This window comes from Nannospalax galili, unplaced genomic scaffold (genome assembly GCF_000622305.1).
Source record: "Nannospalax galili isolate Female #2095 unplaced genomic scaffold, S.galili_v1.0 scaffold447, whole genome shotgun sequence".
Lineage (NCBI taxonomy): Eukaryota > Metazoa > Chordata > Mammalia > Rodentia > Spalacidae > Nannospalax > Nannospalax galili.
The window spans coordinates 39-6,477 of record NW_008355650.1 but is presented as its reverse complement, the minus strand read 5'-3'; the positions used below and the strand labels follow the sequence as shown (position 1 = coordinate 6,477).

General features: G+C 45.0%; 1 pseudogene; it reads right to left on the bottom strand.

Annotated features, from left to right (window-relative positions):
* LOC108491764 overlaps positions 1 to 818 on the bottom strand; it is a 1,199-nt pseudogene extending 381 nt beyond the window's left edge.
* Positions 819 to 6,439: the final 5,621 nt, after the last annotated feature.

Below are 6,439 nucleotides of genomic sequence, written 5' to 3'. Positions count from 1 at the left end.
CGCCCCCGCCAAAGTTGCTTCCCGGTCCTGGTCCAAAACTTCCACTGGCACCAGGAGAACTCCCCCCCAAACCAAAGTTCCTCCTCTTCCACCCCTAGACCTTTGGATTTCCTGCATATCTTGTCTAGACAAGACCCTTCTTACTTCTGCATTAAGACCCTTGATGGTGTGGTATTTCTGCAATACAATTTTATCCACAGGATCATGGTCATCAAAAGTAACAAAGCCACCTGGTGTAGTGGCGCACGTCTTTATTCCCAGCACTTGGGAGGCAGAGGCAGGCGGATCTCTGTGAGTTCAAGGCCAGCCTGGTCTACATAGCGAGTTCCAGAACAGCTGGGGCTACGGGGAGACCCTGTCTCAAAAAGACAAAAAAAAAAAAAAAAAAAAAAAAAAAAGTAACGTAGCCAACGCCTCTTTTCTTTCCAAACTGCCTATTGGTAATTATTTCAATGGTATCAGTGTTTGCATATTCTTCAAAGTAATCTCTAAAATCTCTAAGGTGCTGTTCTTCAGTATCTTCTTTAATTCCACCAACAGCTTCTTCACATGGGCTCTGGGTTTTCCAGGCTTCTCTCTTGCTACAGCACGTTTTGGCTCAACTACTCTCCCATCAATTGAATCAGGTATCCACCTCAGCCATTGATGAGAAGGTCACACAACCGAATCCTCTTGATCTTTTGCTTGCAGGATCCCTCACAACCACACAGTCGTGAGCTTTCCCCATTGCTGGTAGTAGTTTCTCAAACTTTCTCTGTGGTTTCAGAGCCCAAGCCACCAATAAAAAGTTTACAGAACTGTTCCTTTTCTCTTTCCATCGCGGACTCAGTCGCTTCAGCCGGATTTTCGCAGCCCAGCGAGAAGAAAAAGACCTGGGCAGACGCACATGAACTGGTCCTGGCACTGTGGTCAGAGCTGCGGCTGTTGGAGAAATTGGGCCGCGGGGAGCACCTGCACCTTCTCTGCCTTCCCCAAGACAGTACTGATTCGGCCCCTTCTGGAAGCACCCGGAGGACTTCTAGTCCACCAATTACAGCTCACGAAGCGCCAACCAAGCCTTTGCCGAGGGCCTCGGGGTGCCTGGGGCCGGTGCAGAGGGTGGTCCTTAAAGCTTTCTCTCTTTTTTAAACTTCCCAGACTGTGATTTTTATCTCCAGAAGTTAAATTAGGTGTTTTACATTTTCCGTAGGGTGACGTGAAGGCGCACTGGGGCTGAGAAGAGCAACAGGAAAATGACAGAGACCCGTAATGGGAGGTCCAACATCAAGGCCTGGACACCCAGGACCTCGTGTGGCCCGAGGACCACAGCTGGGCCTCCGGGGAGGTGGGAGGGCTGTTCTAGAGAATCAGTCCTCCCAAGAGGAGAATCTGCAAATGGGCAAATAATTCTTATTTTTTTAAAATAATTTTTTAAATGTGTATGAATGTGCCTACATGTGTTAGTGCACCCATGTCATGCAATGCCTGCAGAGGTCAGAAGAAGAAGGTCTGGTTTCTGTATACAAGTGCACAGGCCCTAGCCCCTGACCATACATGTACACATGTACAACACAAATACACACACAAATATACATAAATTAAAAAATTAACTCCCCTTTTTATTTTTTAAATGTTTTATTATTTTTATTTTATGTATGAGTGTATTGCCTGCATGTATGTAAGTGCACCCGTGTTGTGCAATGCCCATGGAGGTCAGAAGAGGGCGTCAGATCCTCTGGAACTGGAGTTACAGATGGTTGTTAGCCGCTATGTGGGTTCTGGGCATCAGACCTGGATCCTCTGCAAGAACAGCCAGTGCTCTTAACTACTGAGCTATCACTCCAGCCCCCCCCCTTTCTATTTTTATAATATAGATATTTATAGGGTAGAGTGTTGACACTTTGGTACATGTGTACAGTAGGAATTGATGGCAGGGAATGGACAAATGGGGGTGGTGAGCATGGACATCACCTTTCAGCATTTCTTTGCATTGGGAACATTCAAAATCTGATCTAGCCATTTGGAAACGAAGTTAACTATGATTAGTGATCGTCACCCTACTGTGCTATAAGGCTCTACAGCCTGTTCCTCCTGGTTCACTGTAGTTTTATAACCAATCGCACCTTTCTCTGTGCCTGCTATCCCTCCCCAGACTCTGGTGGTCAGCACCAACTCTGTCCTTCCACAGCATCTATGTTTCCAGTTCAGAACATGCGGCATTTGTCTTTACGCACTTGGCTTATTTCACTTAACGTGTTGTCCTCCAGGTGCATTCCTGCTGCGAAAGACAGGATTTCATCCTTCTTAAATTCTACTGTGTCAATATACCTGTTTTCTTTACCCATTCACATGTCACAAGACCAGGCTGGCCATGAACTCACAGAGATCCACCTGCCTCTGCCTCCTGAGTGCTGGGATTAAAGGCATGCGCCACCACGCCCAGCCAAATAAGGTTTTTTTTTAAAGGAATTTTGATATTTTGCTCAATAACTATGCTAATTACATTCCTACAAGGGTATGTAAGAACCTTCTTTCTCTGCATCCTTACCAGCACTTGCTAGTTCTTTTTTCCTTCAATCACAGCCTTTTTTTCTCCCAACTGCCAAAGATAGAACATATTTGGACACAGGATTTGGAGTGCTAGAGCTGGAACTGACCTGCGTCCACTTCCCCTGAAGGTGGCTCTCATAGCTTTGGAGAGCGCTGTGAAGGTGCCAAGGGAAAATGTCAATGGATGATTCAACACCAGCTTCAGGACCCAAAAACCACATCACTGGCCAGCACAGCATACGTCATTGGTGCAGTACTGGCACTTTTGTCTTGGGGGCAATCAATACCTAATTTGACCAAACACCCACTGAAAGGGAGGAAACTCAAGTGTGGTTATGTAAACAAAACCTAATACACATGGCTGGAGTGACCATAGATCTTAGAGAAATCCACAAGACTGTCACATCGCTAGACTAATGTGATTTCTTACTATGTGCAAAATATGCATCCTTATATTTACAGACAAATATCCCAGTCACTACTCATCAAAGAAGCTCATTTTGCACCAGCCAGAGACTATTACCAAGTACCACAACTGGTCACACAGGGACATTGTCTATAAACTGCCCAGGCTTAAGTGACACATCTACAATGCAACCTCCACACCTAAGGCTCGTGGAACCTAGGACGGGGATAAAGAAGAGCACACTATGAATCTCCCACTTCTCAGTAATGAAGCTCCTCATGCAGCAGAGGGCCAGGAACAAAAGGTCACAAATGGCCAAAGTGTAGACATCAAGAGTCTGCTGAATGACGGTCCTTGGACAGGACCCCTTTACTGAACTTCACCCACCCAAGGCCCAGGGACCATGAGGAAGAGGGAGAGGAAAGATTGTAAGAGCCAGGGAGGAGGTGCAGGACCATATGGAAACAGTCCTACCGGCTCCTGAGACCCTGCTCATGTGATTCTATGGCAATGGTGTCAGCATACACAAATCCCATGCAAACTCAGGCAGACAATAGCCCAGCATAGAACGGGGAAAATGAACAGCAGATCTCAATATTATATGAAGGAATGCTGGCAAGTGATTGCTGCTAGATGAAGAAGAGCTGGTCTTCCTAAAACAAGGGACCCTAGATAGGCTGACTAGACTCAGTGGATGAACTTACACCGGGGAAGAGTTGGGGACACTGACAACCCAGTGGGTTATCAGGGATGACAGAGTATATGGGCTCCAGTGGGGGGCTATGGGAGGGTGCCAGTGGGGATGGGGGTATAAAGATGATTAAGATTGTTTGAGATTTTCTGTATGAAATACACAAAAATTTCAATAATAAATAAAAAAACGTCTTTAAAAATTCTAGTGCTCAGCTCACCTTTGTATTCTGGCCAGGACCCTAACCCATGGAATGGTGCCATCTACAGCTAAGGTAGGTCTTCCCACCTCAGTTAACCAAATCTAGAGAATCTCCCCAGACATACACAGAGGTTCATCTCCTAGATGGTTCTAGACCTTGTCACATTGACAAGCAATATTAACCATCACAGGTGTTGAGTATTTTTAAATCTGTATTTGGTCATTTTTATATTACCCTTTGAGAAACATCTGTTAAGATCATTGTCCTAGTTTGTTTCTCCATTGCTGTGACAAAACACTCTGACCACTACCAACCTGGGGAGGAAAGGGTTTATTCAGCTTACAACCCCCAGGTCGCAGTTCATCAGGGAGCCCAAGGTAGGAACTCAGGGCAGGAACCTGGAGGCAGGAGCTGGAGCACAGGCCATGGAGGAACGCTGCTTACTGGCTTTCTCCCCCGGCCCCTGCCCCGCCTGCTTTCTTATGTCACACAGGCCCACCTGCCCAGGGGTGGCACCACCCACAGTGGGCTGAGCCCTCCCACATCACTCATCAAGAAGATGCCCTTCAGACATGGCCACAGGCCAGTCCAATAGAGGCAATTCCCCAACTGAGTCGTCTTCAACCCAGGTGTGTCAAGTTGACACTAAAGCTATCCAGCACAATCATTTTCCTAGTGTATGTGTGCCTGAATATGTGTATGTGCACCCCGGGTGTGCAGGTGCCCATGGAGGCCAGAAGATGGCATTGGATCCCCTGGAGGTAAGGTGATTGTCAGTTGCCCAAAGAAGGTGCTGGGAATAGAACTCGGTCTTCTACAAGAGCAGTATGCACTCTTAACCGCTGAGCCATATCTCCAGTCCCCCGCTTGCTATTCTATTATCTGGATTCTTTATATGTTCTGGATATTAGTCCCTTGTCAGATGAATAGTTTGTAGCTGTTTTGTTCCCCTCTGCAGGCCGTCTCTTCACCCATGTTGTTTCTTTGCTGTGTAGAAACTGTTATGTCCACATGATCCTGTTTGGTTAGTTTTTCTTTTGTTTCCTATGCTTTTCAGATGTTATCAAAACAATTTTTTTTCCTATACCAATGTTCTGAGGTACTTTCTTCTAGTAGTTTTACAGTTTTGGGTCATATATTTAAATCTTTTATTTTTAGTTTATTTTGGAAGATGGTGAGAGATAAAGGTCTAGTTTCATTCTTCTGGGTGTCTAGTATTCCCAACACAATTTTTTAAGGAACTCTCATTTTCCCTATGTGTGTTCTTGGTGTCTTTGTCAAAAACCAGTTGGCTGTAAATATGTGGATTTATTTCTGGATTCTGTAGTCTATTTTGTTGGTCTACATATTTGTCTTTATGCCAGTGACAGTCTGTTTTAGGTACTATAGCTTTGCAATATGCTTGAAGCCTAATATTTTGGCGTCTCTGGCTTTATTCTTTTTACTTGGGATTGATTTGGTTATTTGTGGACTTTGTGGCTCCACATCAACACCTTTTCTACTGCTGCAAAGAATGTCATTGTTTGTTTGTTGGTTGATTGGTCTTTTTGAGGCAGGGTCTCCCTGTAGCCCCAGCTGGCCTGGAACTCTCTATATAAACCAGTCTGGCCTTGAACTCACAGAGATCTGCCTGCCTCTGCCTTCTGAGTGCTGGGATTAAAGGTGTGCGCTTAAGAATGTCATTGGTTTTTAATGGGGATTGCATTGAATCTGTAGATGATTTAGGGGTAATGTGGATATTTTAACCACATTGAGTCTTTCACCCCATGAGATGTCTTTTTTCTTATGTCCACAACAATTTCTTTAGTCATGTTCTATAATTCTCCATTATGGAGATTTTTCACTTCTGCTGGAAGCTTGATTGACCCCCTGTGGTACTGGGGGCTGGTGGCACCTTAAAGAGATGGGACCTAATGGAAGGAGGTTAGATCATCGAGGGCATATCCATGAAGGAGGTGTCAAGGCCTGGGTCCCTCCTCTTCCTCTTTTTCTTCCTGGCTGCATAAGGTAAGCAGTTTGCTCCACCACATGCTCCCTGCGTGACATACTGCTCCCCACAGGCCCAAAAGTTGCAGGCCCACTTATCATGGATTGAAAACGCCACAATTCTGAACAGGAATAAGCCCCTCCCTCTTAGAAGTTCAGCTTATTCATAGGAATATATTTGTAGCTGTTATAATTGAGAGAGACTTCCTGACTTTTTTTCCTGCAGTTTGTCATTGCTGTGTGGAAACACAGATGATTTTTGTCTTAAGCTTGTATCTTAAAACTTTATTGAATTTGCTTATTGGTTCTAACAGTTTCTCTCGGGGAATCCTTGGGATTGTGCCCTTTGCATCAAGGATGGTTGACATCTTCCTTCCCTCCTTGGATTCATTTCGTGTTTCTCCTGCCTGGTTGCTCAGGCTAGATCTACCAGCACTGTACAAAACATGAGTAGAAAAAAAAGCAGGCATTGTTGTCTCGTCTCAGACCTTAGAGGAAGTGCCGTGAGCTTTTCCTGCTTTATGATGATGTCGGCTGTGGCTTTGTCATACAAGCCCTTTATTGTGTTGAAATATATTCTTTCCAGTCCTAATTTGGGGAGAATATTTTTTTAATAAAATATTTT